At 36.9% G+C, this 19,633-nt stretch overlaps 1 protein-coding gene and 1 non-coding gene across 3 annotated transcripts in view; both read right to left on the reverse strand.

The window, feature by feature from the left end:
- The window catches only part of Rock1 (Rho associated coiled-coil containing protein kinase 1), a 151,777-nt gene that overhangs the window by 130,099 nt on the left and 2,045 nt on the right, over window positions 1–19,633 (reverse strand). The gene's annotated exons all lie outside the window — the stretch shown is intronic.
- LOC124088784 (U6 spliceosomal RNA) lies at window positions 14,587–14,693 on the reverse strand. Its single transcript, XR_006850464.1, has one exon. It is a non-coding gene; the product is annotated as a U6 spliceosomal RNA (small nuclear RNA).

A 19,633-nucleotide genomic window follows, 5' to 3' on the forward strand; every position in this document is an offset into this window, starting at 1 on the left:
ACCATTTTCTCCAGTTTGGCTGAGAAAGTTCTAGGAACAGGCACCTTCTCTTCAGATGTTCCCCGTACGGGCCACCAAATGCCGCAGTATGGCTGGGCACAAAATCACGAGCCACTCACAGCCTTGTAGATTCAAACAGCAATTCTTTATGATATTATTTCAGTCTGGGGTCTGCCGCAGTCCGGCTGGCTACAGCAAAATAACCGGGGTGACGAATAACTTGTGTACGTTGATACAGCAGGAGTGGAAGCCGTTTATTGCAGGACAGGAGCAGTATTTATACATTCCACACAGCTTATCTAATTAGCATAAACTAGATACATCAGTCAACCAATAAGGAATCTCCACACTTAATGGCTCGCTTTTGTTACTTCTCAAACCACTCCCTCTGGCATTTTGCCAGGCACCATCCAGACTTGTTTATGAACTCTAACATTCCCCTGGCAAAATGCCAGGTGTTATTTTGACTTGTTTACAGACTCTAACATTTCCCCCTTTTGTTTAATTTAAATAACGACCATAGTGGTTTTTACAGAAACACCATAAATAACCTGCTACAAACAGAAAGGGAGGATACAAAATGCCACAATACCAAGCCAATTGATGGCTCCATGCAAGAAGCCCTTGGAAAAATTATACCAGCAATGATACCGTTAGCAAAGATACCGAGTTACAATTTGTTGTAGATTACAGTTTGTTGTCTCAGTCCAGGTAAAGCAGTATCTCAATAGATTAACTCACAGTCTAGGTAAATCACAGTCCAGGTAAGTTCTGCAGGCAGCTAGCTTAAATCACAGTCCAGGTAAGTTCTGCAGGCAGCTAGCTTGATCCGAAGTTTCGTCTGTTTCTCAGCCGAAGTCTCATCCGGTTTTCAGCAACACTGGAAATTCTTCCACCTTGGTCTTTACTGGCACTGGGACGAAGGCAGGAACTCCGGATGGCTAAAGAAAATCCTGTAGCATTCTACTAAGAAAACAACCTTCTGAACAATTTAGTACATTATCTCAAGGTTTTTTTGCATTTGAAATAAGCATTAATAGTGCTCATTACTCATCAGCTTCCAGGTGTGGGAGAACCATTGTAGCTTAGTTATTGGCATTGAAAATGACCAAACATCAGGGACACCAGTAGTGTCTTCTGCTGGCTGTAGTGCCTGGGCAGCCCCAGATGGCCCTGGGGAGTGTCCCGGACTCAAACTGCTACTGGGCACAGGGAGCAAGAGGCTGTGAGACTGTGCCTCCAGGTCAGGTCTAGATTTGGGCTCGCAGCAGTGGAAGAGCCAGCTCCCCGGCCAGGAGGCGGGGAAGGGCCAGTCACCGCCACCTCTTGGAAAATCCTTGCTGCGCTGTGACCAGCTCGCACACGTGGCAGCCGCAGCACCGATTCACGCACCCTCCGGTAATGAAAAGTATTCAGTAATAGCCTTTTGCTGCAACTTTTTTCCTGATAATCTTTCTTCTTGTGAACTTTCTTTTTCTTTCTGACTAGAGTTCCTGGGCTCTTATCAACACATGCCCTAACTATTCTTGGTTCCACTGGGGTGTCTTCTTCCCTTAGTAATTTACTTCTCACCCCTTCCATATTTTCATCACAAAGACAATACAATACACTGAGACAAAACAAGACACAAACATACTGTATCAATCTTCTCCATTTTCTCGAAATGGTCATTTTTCCTCTCGCCCTATCTGCCTAGGGACGAGCAGATTTGCTCCCGTCCTATCTATGGACGGGCAGCTTTTTTTCGTCACTTACCCCCGAGTGTCCCGGGGCTCCCCGTAACGGGCCACCATCTGCCGCAGTCCAGCTGCAGCAGAATAATCAGGGGGGGGATGAATAACTTGTGTAAGTTGATACAGCAGGAGTGGAAGCCGTTTATTGCAGGACAGGAGCAGTATTTATACATTCCACACAGCTTACATCAGTCAACCAATAAGGAATCTCCACACTTAATGGCTCGCTTTTGTAACTTCTCAAACCACTCCCTCTGGCATTTTGCCAGGCACCATCCAGACTTGTTTATGAACTCTAACATTCCCCTGGCAAAATGCCAGGTGTTATTTTGACTTGTTTACAGACTCTAACACCTCTCCCCCTCCCCCTCCTCCTCCCCCTCCTTTTACTGAGGTGAGGGGGTAAGGAATAGGGGACTCCTAAAGGAATTTCTTCAGACAGAAGGGAAATTATAGAAATTTGGAACATGAGCCAAGAAAAAAAAAGAGCAACAGAAATGGTATCTTTTCTTCTACTGAATTATTTAAAATAAGTCTGGCAAAATCAAATAACCCAATTGATAAATGGGCAAATGAACTAAACAGATACTTTCCAAAAGAAGAAATACAAATGATCAACAAATATATGAAAAAATGTTCAACATCATTAACAATTAAGGAAATGCAGATTGAGACTACACTGATATTTCATCTTATACCAGTCAGAATGGTAGTCATCAAGAATATAAATAATAATAAATGCTGAGACAATGTGGAAAAAAATAATGTTTACACTGTTGATGGGATTGTAAATTATTAAAAGCACTGTGAAAATCAGTATGGCGGTTCCTCGAAAACTAGGCATGAAACCACCATACGACCCAGTTATACCACTCTTCAGTATTTATCCTAAAGAATTAAAGTCATCATACTAAAATGATGCATGTGTACCGATGTTTATAGCAGCACAATTTACAATAGCCAAACTATGAAACCAGCCTAGGTATCCATCAATGGATGGGTGGAATGGAGTCGTATTCAGCCATAAAGAAAAATGAAATTATGTCATCTGCAGGAAAATGGATCAAACTAGAGACCATCATGTTAAGCAAAGTAAGTAGTCAAACTCAGAAGGTCAAAGGTTATATGTTTCCTCCCATATGCAGAAGCTAGAGAGGAAGAAGGAAAAGAAAGTTGGGGAGAGTCTCATGAAAACCCAGGAGAGATCAGTAGAGGAAAGAGACCAAAGGATGGGAGATGGGGAGTGAGAAGTGTTAGGGAGTGATATCAGCCAAATTACATATTATTATATGGTGCGCATGTACGAAAATATTAACAACAAATCCCATCAATATGTACAAATGTAATGCACCAATTTAAAAAAAAAAAGTGGGAAAAAAGTTAAACAGTAAATAAATAAAGTAAATGTGACAACTGAAAGCAAAAACTGTAAATTAACTGATGTCTTTTCAATGTATATAACAATAAGAAAATTACAACACAGAGGACAAAGATAACAATATGAGGGCAAGGTTATTGATTAAGTTAAAAATGAATGTTGAAATACCTAAAGTAGCAACAGCTAACAATATCCACATAAAAGATATAGTATGGAACACATTAGATAAGTTAAAATGGGGCTGGGGATATATCTCAGTTGGTAGAACATCTCATACATAAGGCCCTGGGTTCAATCTCCAGCACCACAAAAGAAAAAAGAAAAAAAGTATACTCAAAAGCAAGAAAGAAGAAACAGTAATGAAAATTAAGGGAAGAAGCACAAAACAATATAAAGGGAGACTTAGCCAGATGTGGTGTGCCGCAGTCCAGCTGCAGCAAAATAACGGGGGGGGGGGGGGGGGACAACTTGTGTACATTGATACAGCAGGAGTGGGAGCCGTTTATTGTAGGACAGGAGGGGTATATATACATTCCACACAGCTTATCTTAATTAACATAAACTAGATACAGCAGTCAACCAATAAGGAATCTCCACACTTAATGGCTCGCTGGCCTTACTTCACAAACCACTCCCTCTGGCAAAATGCCAAGCGCCATCTTGACTGTAATTTCAGCAACTCGGAAGGATCAAAAGTTTGAGGCCAGGTTTACTACTTAGTGAGGCCCTACACAACTTAGTAAGACCCTGTTGCAAAAAAAAAAAAGAAAAGGGCTGGAGAATATGGCTGAGTGGTAAAGCACCCCTGGATTCAATGCCTGCACCAAAAGAAAGCAGGGAGGGGGAACTTAAATCCCAATATATCAATAATCACATTAAACATGAGTATTCTTAACACAAGGATCAAGAGACAGATAATCAGAATGAATGTGCTATGGTCTGTGTCCCCCAAAATTTTTGTGCTGAAAACTTAATTTCCAAAGAAACAATGTTGGGAAGTGGGGCCCTTTTGGCAGGTGTTTAAGTCATGAGGGCTCTGTCTTCATGAATCATTAATGTCAGAATAAAAGGCTTCCTGCAGCAATTTGGCCCCCCCCCTTTTTTTTTTTGCCCCTGCCCCTCCTTCTGCTATATGAGGACACAGTGTTCTTCCCTTTGGCAAGACATGGCATTCAAGGCACCAACTTAAGAAACTGAACTATCATCAGACAACAGAATTTCCTAGCTCCTTGACCTTAAGTCTTCCCAGCCTCCAGAATTGTGAGAAAATAAATTTCTATTTTTAAAAAATTATCCAGTCTCAGGTATTCTGTTATAGCAGCAGAAACAGATCAAGAAAGTTATTAAAAACAACCCTCATTATAATATAAATAACATTTTTACTAAAACTATTTTGGAGTTATAGGTGTAGTTCAGCAGTTGAGTACTTGCTTAAGAATATTTGTATCATAAAAGTCACAGAAGGATGTGGTGCAGGAAAAATATTTGAAGAAATAAAAATTGAAAACTTCCCATATTTGTGGAAGAACACAAACCTATTGACTCAAGAAGCTTAGCAAACCCCAACAGAATAAACCCAATATCAAAGAAATCCATTTCCATGTGTAATGCTTTTTTGAAACATGAAAATCCAACCTCACACAGGTAGTTGGAAAGGGAAGAGAGCATTTTAATAGCCTTTTCAGATAATTATGGAAATACTTTACTACTATACCAAACTCAACAAGTGGTGTTTCTTAAAGTTTGGTTGCAATGTGGAGAAACCCTATCAATGAATTTTTCTTTCTTTCTTCTTGTTTTTTAGAATCGTTCTAAAGAATATATAGCTTTTTAAAAAACTAGTTATCCCTAGAATTACTAAAGAAGGCATAAGCACTAATTTTTTCATGTATGATAAATAGTCATTTACTGACTATTCACAGCAAATCTTTTTTCCCTACATTTTTTATTGGTATATTACACTTGTATATAATGGTAGCATTTGTTATTACATATTCGTACACCCATATAACAAAACAATATAATTTGGCCAATATTACTCCCCACCTTCTCCCCCTTTCTTCCATAACCTTTTTGTTGTTGTTGTTGTTATACATAGACACAATATTTTTTTAGTTATACATCGACACAATATCTTTCTTTTGTTTATTTATTTTTATGTGGTGCTAAGGATCAAAATCAGTGCCTCACATGTGAGAGGCAAGCACTCTGCCACTGAGCCACAACCCTAGCCCTTCAATAAACTTTTCATACTCAGTTTTCAACTGTATTCATGAATGATTTTGTAACATCATAATCTGGCCATTTAGAAAATACTGGCTCTGGGCTGGGGTTGTGGCTCAGTGGTAAAGCACTTGCCTAGCATGTGTGAGACACTGGGTTCAATCCTCAGCACCACATATAAACAAATGAATAAAATTAAGGTCCATCAACTTCTAAAACTATATTTAAAAAAAAATACTGGCTCACTAAATCATGCAGTCCTTCCAAACACTAACCCATTTCATAATATAGAAAAACTATATGTATTAATGTCATTATCAACCTCACAGGGAAAATGTTTATTTATCAGGAAGTTGTCAAGCTCAAGGTGGTAGATACAAGTTTCCAAAATTCCAATTTTCACCTCGAGGGCGGTATTTTGCACATGGTTCTAGAGGTACAGAGGCCTCATCTGGTGATGGCCATTTTGCTGACCAAGTCCCAAGGCAGTGCAATGCATCACCTGGCAAGAGTCAGGGAACGCATGTCCTTTAACTGTTTCTAAAAGAGAAAAGAATGTCTATTAAATGGGAGGCAAGACTTTTTCCATTTACTCCCACTTCAATTAACTTGTTGTCCTCACAGCAGCTTCCTAAAAGTGGTACAGGTATGCAGGAGGTATGCTATCTAGCTACTTGGCAACTATTCAGTCCCTCCCAAACATGGCTATACAATCACCTAAATCCTATTAAAAATACAAAATCCAGCATACAACATCTCCCAGTTCCAATTCTCATATGGTAGGATTGTATAAAGCACAAGAATCTGTATTTGGTTCTGATATGGCTGATTCCACCGTCAGGCATCTGGCAATCCTTCACTATGTCACCAAAAGACATGTATACATCACCAAAGCAAAGTAGCATAAAGGTTTCTTTCCCTTAAAAACAAACTTTAGGGCTGGGGATGTGGCTCAATCGGTAACGCGCTCGCCTGGCATGCGAGGGGTGCTGGATTCGATCCTCAGTACCACATAAAAAATAAAATAAAGATGTTGTGTCCACCGAAAACTGAATCAATCAGTCTCTCCCTCCCTCCCTTCCTCCCTCCCTCCCTCCCTCTCTCCTCTCTCTCTTTAAAAAAATAAAAACAAACTTTATCCCAGTTGGTGGTCTTGAAGTCAGTCTCTAAGAACTGGATGGTAAAGTTCTAATGTTGGAAAATTCAATAATTTTTAAATAATGTTTTCTACTTGAGAAAAGCCATTTCCAAAAAAATAAAATAAAATATAAACTATCACTATTTAGGTTTCCCTTAATGATGAGTTTCCCTTTTAGTAGGGAGGTATATGTTATTTGGCAATGTCCATCATGTCATTTCCTTTTCTCTTGATAAATGAAATCCAATTTCCACCAATCCCTCCTGCAACTCTAACATACCTTGGTTTTGGCTGGCTCACTCCCTAGTTCTGAGACTGAAGCAGACCTATTAAGCTCATTAGCAACTATTCTTATGATCATCATGATTTGTTCAGATAGAGGAACATGACCTAAGTTGGTCAGTAGAAACTATTTGAAGGTCAGAAGAAGAGAATTTTTCTTTTCACTGTAAGTGAAGCTAATGGCCTCATCTTGCAACCATTAAGAGCTGCCTAATTAAGAAAGGAAATAAGAAGAAAGAGATCCGGAAACCCAACTTCTAGTCGCATCATTTGAGCTTTGAATCAAGACACTACTGAAGGGCTGGCGTTGTAGCTCAGTGATAGAGTGCTTGCCTAGCATATGTGAGGCACTGGGTTTGATCCTCAGCACCACATCAATAAACAAACAAACAAACAAATAAAGGTATTATGTCCATCTACAATTTAAAAAATGTTTTTTAAATTACATTACTGGACATAGAATCTACCTAAGAAATATTCAGAGGCTTTTTTTAAAATTTTGGTTGGGTTTTCAATCTTGTACAATCAAAAATTCCTGACCAAGGGGCTGGGGTTGTGGCTCAGTGGTAGCGCGCTCGCCTAGTATGCATGAGGCACTGGATTTGATCCTCAGAACCACATAAAAACAAAATAATGTGTTCGCCTAAAACTAAAGATACATAAATAAATAAATGTTTAAAAAAATTCCTGACCAATATAGGTAAAAAGGAATCTTTATAATAGGCTCTCAGCCTTCAACTCACTAAATTCAGTGGTTACTCTGGAACTACTAGAAGAAAGAAGAGTAAGCCAAGGACTGGGCTGAATGCTACAATTATAAAACAAGTCCACTGTTTCTACTCAGATAATAATTTAATAATTTAATCCATTTAAGAATAACAAATACAAACTATAAAAAATATGTGAAGTTATTAAGTTTTTCCTCTTCTACTCAAGAAGACTGTAGATGCAATGGGAAATGGGGCCAAGTGGGGTAATGCCAACAGGTCAGTTAGCAACCTGGAGCAGCAAGATAAGCTCCTGCAGGTGAAAAACCTTGGAGTCAAGACAGAGGAATACAGGGCCTATTGGCAAAAAAGATCAAGAAGTCACTTATCAGATTACACTAATTCTGTGAGGTTTCAAATACTGCTATGAAAAAAATGTACAAAGCTTATTTCATTTAATCCTCATCACCACTCTAAGAAGAACATTATTATTCACTCTGTCTTACAGGCTGAGTAAAATGCAGTTTAGGAGAGTTTAGGTGACTTATCTAAAATCACGGAAAAGGGAGAAAGAGGAAGGGGTATTAGTATGAATATCTACGATACTGTCTACTCTGCCCCACTGCCTTCATTTTCCTGGAAACTACCTGTCCATTCTCATAGTTCTCATGTGATTGTAACCTCCTTATCACAATTGATTAGTTAAGAAATAGGCACATAACTCAAGCAACCAATGAATGATTCAATCAATGAATCAATGAATCCTTTTTTTCAGAGGTCTAGATTTAAAATTCAAAGATCTGAAATCAGTAGTCACAGCTGAAGCTATTACATACAAAGCTCTGGCATTCTGGCCACCCATATTTCCACATGTAACTAAAATCAGTCTATAATCAGGGAAAACTATGTCAACATAAAGTATATGAAAGAGGGCTTTGCTTGCATTTGAGGTCTACATTCCAGTTCTTGGCGAAATTCAACTGAATCTTTTACCTTTAATAAGATCAAAGTTCACTGAATCTATCAATTCTTTTTGTGTACAAAAATTCAAGTTCGGTTCCATTACTGAAAGAGTCCTGATTCAGAGAGAGAAAGAATGGGAGAATGGGGACAGAAAGGTAATCATTCAAAACAAACAGTAAGTATTAACACTAATATTTAGAATTATTTAATCTTAAGGAATTTAAATAGAGAAGGAAGATTAACACAGAAAACAGGCCCATACCAAACAGCTATGATATAATAATAAAAATGGTATAACTACCTGAGAACAGTTATACTATAATATCTCATAAAAGAAAATAACAATGTAATACAATTATGATTTACATTACACTACAAAGATGAGAAAACTAGTAAACAGGACATGGGGGAGAATTCAAGGAAAGGAAAAGGTAGGCCCCAGAAATAGGAAAGCAAAGGTAGGAAAGAACAAACAAATTACTGAAGAAAACAAGAAAATCCACCTGGAGCACAGTCTGGGGGACTAGTAGAAATTAAGATTAAATAAACAGGTAGGCTGAGACCACATGACAAAAAGCACTAGGATTTAGAAAAAGATAAGAGTGTGGATCATATTGGCATATTCCTAGGCTATCCCACTATTCCATGAATGTTCAATTGAAAAATTGGATTTGGGTGGGACAGCAAAAAGAGAAATAATAGATCAGATTCAAGAAATATTAAAAATAAAGTATCATATTCAATTTTCCTCCCAAGTTTCCAAGTAGTAATTTTACCTATAGCTGAGCTTTCATCAAATCAATACTACAGATAAAGCCAGAAGAAAAGTAACTATTAACACGTATCAGTGTGTGTAACTATGATGCTGTATATAGAAAATTTCATTTAATCCTCAGAATTAAAACCTATAAAGTTCCCATTTTGCAGATTAAATATGTTCAGGTTCTAAGAAGTTAGACAACTTGTCCAAGGTCACACAAATAAATAAAACCTGGCCTAAGGAGTCAGAAGATAGCTAATAATTCACGTGGTCAACACAAAACTCCAGGACAAATCATTAAGATACACAGTGATAACAAGCAATGGTGATAATGATTGCTAACATTTACAAAACACCAGGAACTATGCAAAGCACTTCATATGCATTATACCATTTAGTATGGGAAAATGATATATTTGAATGTTAAAACTGTTAAAAACTTTGCCCAAAAGTCAGAGAACTAAAAGTGTCTGACCTGAGTGGGATTCACACATCATAGCCTGATTCCAGAACTCACACTCTTAATCACTTAGGCCTTCACCACTATGCCTCCCTAACCACTAGCCTACTAGAACTGAGCAGAGAAAATACAATTAGGATGACATGAATAATCCCTTTAGGGTGGATGATAAAAACTGGAGAAACATTTTCTTACTGTTATAGAAGTAGTAAAACCCAAGCAACCATTCAAAGAAAAATGGAAGCATATATCTAAAATATAAGATTGGGAATTTAAATAAAATCATATCTACAGACAAGTTAATTTGGAAATGGTTTTGATTAGTGACTTTAGTATCATACTCCTAAATACAACCAAGGTTCAAAGTCCATACAGTTGTTTTAATTTACAATTGAGAGTCAAGGGTAGAATTCAGGACTTCCAACTCCACATTCTTTCACTATTCAAAACACACATTCTTAGAAATCAAGCAAGCGCACGTGCATGTGTATTATACACATATATAATATATATATTAGTTGGCTAGGCTTGACAAGGCAGTTCTGTTTATGTTATTTAATAATAATAAACATGGTATAACTGGATATCATAGAGCTCTAGTAAATTATTAAGCACCAAAACCTAGTAAATCCTAAAGCCAATGTTTGAAACTAGTTTTCTCTGATTTAAAAACTCACGCTCTTGGGCTGGGGATGTGACTCAAGCGGTAGCGCATTCGCCTGGCATGCGCGGGGCGCTGGGTTCAATCTTCAGCACCACATAAAAATAAAATAAAGATGTTGTGTCCACCGAAAACTATAAAAAAAATAAATATTAAAAAAAAAAAACTCGAGGGGATCATGATTATGATCCTCTAACAAATAAACAGTTTCTCTTCTATAACAATTAAAAAAAAACACTCACGCTCTTTAATATGTGCATGGGAGAGTGGAGGTAAAGAATGGCCCTACTAGATAATAAAAGCTAAAAAGATAAAGTCTTAATAATTGGCATGTGGTACTAGCACATGAATAAACAAGACAGACCAATGCAAGAGAAAGTTTAGAAAAATTCCAAGTACATATGGAAATGTAATATATGAAAAAAGTGACATCTTAGCCCAATAAAGATAGTCATTTTAAAATAAAGGCTGTGAAGATAACCAGATAGCTATCTGGATAAATATAAAATTGAAGCTGGACATAGCGGTGCACCCCTGTAATCCCAGCGGCTCAGGAGGCTGAGGCAGGAGGATCAAATATTCAAGGCTAGCCTCAGCAATTTAATGAGGCCCTAAGTAACTCAGTGAGACACTGTCTCTAAATAAAATACAAAAAAAGGGCTGGGGAATGTGGCTCAGCAGTTAAGCACCCCTGGATTCACTCCCTACTAAAGACCAAATTGGATGTATCTTAGAAGAAAATATGGATAAATCTCTTCATAACCTGGACATGAGGAAAATCTCTCTATGATGCAAAGTCTTTTAAGCAACAATAGAGAAGACTAATCTGAATATTCTTTTTAAAAAAAATTGTGTGGCGGGCTGGGGATGTGGCTCAAGCGGTAGCGCATTCACCTGGCATGCACGCGGCACTGGGTTCGATCCTCAGCACCACATACAAATAAAGATGTTGTGTCCGCCGAAAAACTAAAAAATAAATATTAAAAAAAAAAAAATTCTCCCTCTTCCTTTCCCTCTCTCTCTCCCTTTTAAAAAAAAAAAAAAAAAACTGTGTGGCAAAAAAACGTGGAAACAAAATCATACACATAACAAATTGGGGCTGGGGATGTGGCTCAAGTGGTAGCGCGCACACCTGGCATGCGTGCGGCCCGGGTTCGATCCTCAGCACCACATACAAAGATGTTGTGTCGGCCGAAAACTAAAAAATAAACATTAAAAAATTCTCTCTTTCTCTCTCTCATATCTCATCTCTCTCTCTTTAAAAAAAAATTGTAGATATTTGCATTTTGCCACAGAAATAGGGCTATCATCCTTAATACATTAAAAGAAACTCCTAAAAAAATGAAGGAAAAAAAACTTTAAATGGCCCTTAAAATATGAGATGTTCATAATTCTAATTCATAAGAGAAACAAATTACAACTATACTGAGTCCTTACTTTTCACCTATTAAAATTCAAAAGTCTTAGCATACTGTTCATGAGGACAATAGATAACCCCTCTTACCAGTGCAAATGTGAAACATCTTAACTCCTTGAAGAGGGAGAATACTTCAACAATTAGCAAAATTACACATGCATATACCTTTGACTCTGCAATCTCACTTCTACGAACCAACTCTAAAGACACCCTGGCAAAAATATGAATTGACTTATATGCTTTTGTCTTTGTGTGTGTGTGTGGTGCTGGGGATTAGAATGCAGGGCCTTGTGCACACAACGCAAGGACTCTCCCAACTAAACTATATCCCCACCTCTGAACTGACTTACATGGAATGTTACTAACTGCAAAAGATCATGAACACCACAAATGTCCACTGATATGAAATTGAATAAACAATGTTACAAAACAGCAAACTATGCAGCTACCAAAAAGAAAGGAAGATCTCCATACACCAAGATAGGGTCACTGTATATGTTACTATGTGTCAGAAATGGATAAAAATATGAATTTTAAAAAAAAGAACAGGAAAGGGAAGAGAAGAGAGTAGAAGAGGAGATGGATGAAAGTGAGATTCTTCTAAACATCTTGAATAGTTTCCATGGAAAAGTTTTACATACAAAAAAAATAAACTTAAATTAAAAAGAAAGCAATTCCTAAATATTTAAAACAACTTCAAATGATTTAGCCTAGCTGATGTCAAGGTGGTAAAATAATCTGTATGAAGTACCTTGTCTTCTTTTCAAAACCAAAATTCTGGGCTGGGATTGTAGTGGTAGAGCTCTTGCCTCGCACGAGGCCCTGGGTTCAATTCTCAGGTCCACATAAAAATAAATAAATATAAAAATAAAGATATTATGTCCAGATGGACTAAAAAATTTTTTTTAAATCTATTCACTGAATAAAGACAAGAAACAATCTGAACCCAGTAGCAATGAGTATTCAAAACATCCTACCCTACAAAAGGAAAGTTTCCAGGAGAAATGGCTGATTTTCAAATCTGGAACAAGAAATGTACAAGATGAACCTGGGCATCTTAATGTAGCAAAAATAAGGACGCTTTATCAAAGATTATTAGGGTCTTAAACAAGTAACATGGCAGAGCTGGAGATGTAGTTCAGTGGTAGTGCACTTATCTAGCTAGCATGCATGAGGCCCTGGGTTCAATCCCCAGCACCACAAAAACATAACAAAGGACACCAAAATAAGAAGTGGGTACCATCAATCAAAGGGCAAACAGAGTTATCAGCAGGGATGAAAAAACTGACAAACACACCAAGTGTTTTTTAAATGTTTCCATGTTGCCAAAAGTAAAAAAAGAAAGAGTGGGAAACAGACATTGGCTATATCTTTCTGCTATACCTTATGGATTGTATATACTCTTCTGCAAACTAGACTTTCAGGTAATGAGAGACCCTAGGAGATTGTAAGGCTGAGAAGAATAAGGGCAGGGGATATATTCCCCTGCCTCTTACTGTCAGTTGCCAAATCACTCTTGTCCAAAAGTCCCAGGAGTACTGTACTCTCCCTACCAGTTTCCTTAAATATTGTCTTTATCGCTGTAACTAGTCCTTTTCTTAAACTTCCCTCAAATTATCCAGTTTGGCTGTGCCAAGTCTATCACAGTAAGGCTCCAAAATACCTTTCTCTGCAAAGTGGCAATTAAAGAAAGACTGAAGTACTCATCCTGTATATTATGAATAGTACTTCAAGGTAACTCAACAGCCCCACTTGGTGAGTTCCCGTTCCTTTCTCAGCAGAACAACCGCTGATCAATGAGAAAGTAATAATAGAATTAGAAAATCATTATTTTGCTATCCCTACTAAACTAACTAAAAATCATCAGTGGATGGAACCATTACATGAAAGTTCAATCAAGTATTTTACAAAGGAAGTTACTAGGCTATTGCCATCTGAACAGAATGATCCAATCTTAACATTACTAAACATAGGCCAGTCAGACATTATATTATATGCCTCTCCATGTGATGCTAAAGAAAACACAATCTAAGAAACACTTGAGTGCAGGAACAAGTTAAATTACATCATGGAAACTAAAAGAAAATCCAGATAATTAAACGAGGTATGATATGATTAACCCAAGTCTCTTCACCAATTCACTGGAGGAGGGGTGGGAAGTTGGAGGAATGAGAGTTTTCTAAATTAAAGACTTGAAAGACCAAAAAAAAAAACCAACAACAACAACAACCCTAAGCCAACAACATCACCATTTTAGACATTCAGGGAAATGTGAATATAAACAAAATTAATGATACCAAGAATATGCTGGTTTGTTAGACATGATAACAGTTATATAAGAAGATATTCTGTGTGTGTGTGTGTGTGTGTTTAAGAGATGCTAACAGAAATATGGTAAGGGTTAAAAGATAATATCTAAATGTTAAGGGGCTGGGATTGTGGCTCAGAGGAAGAGTGCTCACCTCACATGCATGAGGCACTGGGTTAGATCCTCAGCCCACATAAAAATAAAATAAAGATATGTGTCCACCTAAAACTAAAAAAATAAATACTTAAAAAATATATCTAAATGTTAACATTTTGGTAAGGAAAAGATTGAATGAATGATGGATAAATCAAGCATGACAACACTTTGAAAAGTGCAGAATGTGGATAATAGTAGTTCACTATTCTACTGCTGTGTGTGTTTGAAACAAGCAAAACAAAACTCCATGTTTGTTTTTTTCTTTCCCACTCTAACTACAGTTTTCAAGCTTGAGTGTCTAAGAAGCCGTATCTCATGCAGACTCAATCCTAGGACTCATCCCCCAAAATTCTGATTTTGTTTGTCTGGGCATGAGCCCAGATTTCGTTCTTATTTAGTTTTAAATATGGAACACTTCATGAATTTGTGTGTCATCCTTGCACAGGGGCCATGCTAATCTTCTCTGTATCATTCCAATTTTAGTATATGTGCTGCCAAAGCGAGCACCCAGATTCCATTTTTAAACAAGTTCCCCAAGTCAATCTGATATAGACAATCTACAGACTCACATCTGAAAATTATATACTTCAGTCTGTGGTACCAAAGTATATATACTCCAAACCTTAACAGAAAGGCATGAACTCGTGTCTCTTACATCCCCTTAGTCTTACCCCACCCCATCTTAGTGCGACAAACATTTAATCAGTCATTTTCATGAGACTATAAACTTCATTAAAGTTGGACCCGTGTTTTGATTTTACTTGCCATTATGTCCCCACTGTCTATCATAGGGCCCAGCATACAACACACATCAAATAAACACTTGTTGAATGAATAACAATAAAGAAAAAAGAAAGAAAGAAACCATGTTAACATGGTCTGGTGTTTCAAAATTAGTTCCAGACAACAATCTGAGAAAATTTTCCATTTCTTGACAAAAGTTGATATAGGAAGTATGGATCAATAAGTCATGAGGTACATAGGCTAGCCTACCTTTCAAAATATAACAGAAGTATAAAACCACCTCTCAGCTTTCTGAGACGCTGGATTTTAGACATTAAACACCTAGCTTCCTACTAATTCTTTAGTAACTATAATAAAAATGTTCTGTATTTCACAGTCTCAAACCGGGAGGACAGATATATTAGAAAAGTAAACTATACACACACATTCTAATGGACATACAAATAAGTATATTAATTACTGCTTTCTTTAGTTCAAAAAGTACAAACCCCATAGTTATAACATAAGTCACAAATTCAAAATATAATTGGCAATATAACAATTAAAATTAATTCAGGAACTAGTTCCAAAAACAGTGCTTATCCAAAATGGTACCTATTCTTATATTTCTACTCAACAGCATGTAACCTTTAAATTTACTTTTTAAATCAAAAGCCAATGATGATTTTTTAAAAGTTTTTATTAAATTATAATAAAGACTCAAATGTTTAGAGACACAAAGGACATCAGTTAACTATCTGTTCACTGTTCATTTTACAAATGGGAAAACTGAAGCCCAGATAAGAAAAAGATTTAGTTGGTCACACAGAAAGTTAATAGCAAAGTGAAGCTGTGCCAATGCTTATAATTTCCAGTCCAGTGTTCTTTTCACTACTCCATGTTAATTGCATATTAAAAAAAAAAAATTACCCACTGTGAATTACAGTACTATCTGTTCAGTCTTTTCTTTTTGTTTTGGTACTGGGACTGAGCCCAGGCACTCTTTACTACTAAGCTACATCCCCAGTCCTTTTTCACTTTAAGATGGGGTCTTACTATAAATTGCCCAGACTGGCCTCAAATCTGCAATCCTCCAGCCCCAGCTTCCTGAGTTCCTAGGATTACAGGTGTATACCACGGTACACAACTCTGTTCATCTTCTTGTACACATGTGTGCATGGTATCCAACATCTATGTTATCTTAAAACTAAATGAATATATCCCTTTTGTCTGAGGATGGGAATGGGAAAGTAGAACTACTGGATTACTTTCAGCAACAAAACTCCATAGTTAATATTCCCTGATATGTGGACTCTTCATAATAGAATCTGTATTTTTCACTATGTATCCATAATATCAAAGTTTATAATCATGAAACAAACTATGAAGTTATATAAAGTCTAACTTAAAACTGAGAATTTACTTCTTGTTCATTATAAACTTTTGTATGTGGTTCCTTCTTCTGGATTAAAAACATTTCTGACTCAAGAGATTAATGAATGACCCAATTCATGTCTCAGCTGTTACTCTGAACCACTTCTCTATACACCCACAGCATGCCTGTAGTGCAAGAAGGCCTATTTACAGAATACATACTCAAAGTGTAAGATACATAGAAAGAGAACAAGATAACAACCAAATGTCAACAAATTAGATCCCAACTATCTTTCATATCAATTGAAACTCAGCACAAAGTAGGTCTCCAAAAGCCCCTCCCTGCTCTATTGAACCGATCTAAACAGCAGCATTTTCAATTATGATTAGATTGGCTGCTTCAATAAAGCACAACTGAATTAGGAATTTATAAGCATGGCTTGAGGTGTCAGGTAAATTACTCTGCACTTACAGAAGACATAGCAAGCCTATGCTATGCACAGTGACTAGCATGTATCAATAACACTAAAAATATAATAACAATGGTTATCAATTATCAAATGATCACTAAATGCCATATGCCATTAACTGTTTGCCTGTATTATTTAATTCTTAAAACTAATACTATAACCCCCCTTCCATTTTCCCAACTATGAAACAAGCTTTGAGAGGTTAAAATAACTCACCTAAAATCTTCCAGCAAGTACCTTACAAAGCCTAGATTTGAATCCAAGTTTAGATCCTACACCCTACACAAAGATTTACTGAATAAATAAATGAATTAGAAGACTAGTTTGGCTTTGGTCTTGTTTTTGTTTTTTAATGTTCTTGCAACACACTAACATCAAAATAGCCTATTCTAAACTGGGCAAGCATGTGCCAGTAGCCCCAGCTACCTGGGACACTGAGGCAAAAGGATTGCTTTAGCCCAGGAATTTGGTCCAGCCTAGGCATCATAGGAAGTACCTATCTCTTTAAAAATAAACCAAAAATGGTCTGATCCAAATCAACCAGATGTGCAACCTTCCTAATGTTATCACCCATTAACAAATCATAAGCACTGGCAGGCTTATGGTTTAAGGGTCAAGCATTTAACAGGTTTTTTTTCATTTCACCAACCATAACATAATCCCAAATGTGATCAATTCAACTGGCAGGGCATACAGAGAGATTATACAGCAATTATCTAGGATCTGAAATGCTTCTGAATATCCACTGTAATAATTCAGTGTATGAACTAGGACTGTCAAAAAACTTTACAAAAAAAAATTCCAGTTTAGCAACAGGAATAGTAGTGATGTTGACAAAACAGGTAAATTCATACCGAAAGGATTGTTTTGGAAAATGAGGGATTTGAGCGATGACACGACATACAAGTAGACATGCCTAGAAAGCAGGCATATATTTAGCATTTGGAATAAAATAAAAAAGTAAAGTTCTGGGCATCATGGACATTAGCAGGTAGTTGAAGCTGTAAGAATGGATGAATTCTCCAAGACAGTGAAGAGAAAGGTAAGTATTAGAGGACAAAAACCGAGGCAAAGAGAAAAATAAGTCAACAATAAAAAGATGGGAAAGCACTAGGTCAAGGAAGTCCAGGAAAAGAGAATTTAAAGAAAAACAAAGACTAGTGTCCAAACCTTCACTTACACTGTCATTTACATTATGAAAAACTGATTAATGAGAACTGTAGTAACAAACATGCACAAAAGGACAGCACAGCATAATTCTGGTTCTTTTCCCTCTCTTTCACAAGTCCACTAATCCACCTCTACCACTTACGAGGAAAATGAAAAGAAAGGTCATGCTCTTCGAGAAAAAACTGAACAGCCAATTATCAGGGTTCTTCCTGCTACATTATTTTATAACCACTAATATTCATTACTATTCCAAAAGGAAAAGCTGTTTTGTGGGCAAAATTAGGTTTAAACAAGACATTTGCCAGCAAACTGTTCTGAAGTCAGAAGATTTGGGTACCTCCATTACTGAAGAAAGGATCTAGTAAAAGAAATGAAGAATAAGAAATAAGGACAACTCTACATTTTGAGATTACACACATAAAAAATCTAGAACTAGAGTACTGCACATGGCACATAATACATAATAAATATCAGTTAAATAAATCAACAAAGGTAAAAATAATATAGAGAGAAAAGCAGCCCATGTGAAAGGGGGATGGTCCCTCCAAGTTCAGATGAGAAAGAGTAAAAAAAAGACACTGAAAACAAGTGACCTTATAAGCCATTCTGACTGGGAACTGGGGCTTGTGGCCCAGTGGAAGAGCACTTGCCTAGCACTTGTGAGGACTGGGTTTGACCCCAGCACCACATTTAAAAAAAAAAAAAACTAAACAAACAAAATAAAGGTATTATATCCATCCACAACTAAAAATATTTTTTAAATACTATGCAAGGAAAATTTATGCTAGTGTGATATGGTAATAAAATTTCAATTGCACCTTTCAATAAATAGTTGTGAAACCAAACAGAAGGGCCAAGATGATGAGGAAGGGGGAGTAATCAAATGTAATCAAATCTGTCCATTAACGGTTCTCTTTTTCAAAATGTTCTTTAGAAGTCTTGGGTTCCATAATACCTAGCTGTTCTAACTCTGCCTGATTGATTTGATATTACACATATAAAAAAACTAGAACTAGAATACTGCACTTGATTCCTTGACCCTCCTGTTTTCAACCTTCATCTTCCAACCTTGTTTCTAAGGTTTCTCCTTTTATCACTTGAGTTCATTTTAATTTGTACCTCTCTGCAAATGACTTCCAAATCACTCTTTTAATTATGAGCTCAATGCCATATCTCCAATAGTCTACAGGTTCTTTCTTCATGGTTGTCCCACTAAACCCTCAAACACAACAAATTCTAAAACTGAATTTATCTGTAGGCCTATTATTTCTAAACAATTTCCAAACCTGACTTTGCGATTTTCACCATTCTCCCTATAATCCAGGCTCAACATTTTTAGAGTCATCTGACTACTGGCTCTCCTTTGGTTACCCTTTCTTCTCAACTCTACCAATCAAGTTCCATCAAGTCTTCCTTCCTCATTATCATGCCCCAGTTTGGGGCTTCAATCATTTCTGGATTGTGGTAATGTAAAATCCCCCCAATCTCACCTTATCTTTTGTCCTTTTTACACTAGCTCACCTTACACACAACTGCCAGATTCATCTCTTCATTTATCCTCTGAGCACTCAAATCTATAATCTAACCCCAATCTGGCCTTCCAATTTTATCTTCTGTTTCCCTAAACATGTCAAAACCAGTCGTCTCCACTCTGTATTTATATTATCCTACACCTCACTGAAGACCCTCTAACCTATCATCCATCATAAG

This window comes from Marmota monax, unplaced genomic scaffold (genome assembly GCF_021218885.2).
Source record: "Marmota monax isolate L192 unplaced genomic scaffold, Marmota_monax_Labrador192_F-V1.1 WCK01_AAM20220418_F8-fsc00232, whole genome shotgun sequence".
Lineage (NCBI taxonomy): Eukaryota > Metazoa > Chordata > Mammalia > Rodentia > Sciuridae > Marmota > Marmota monax.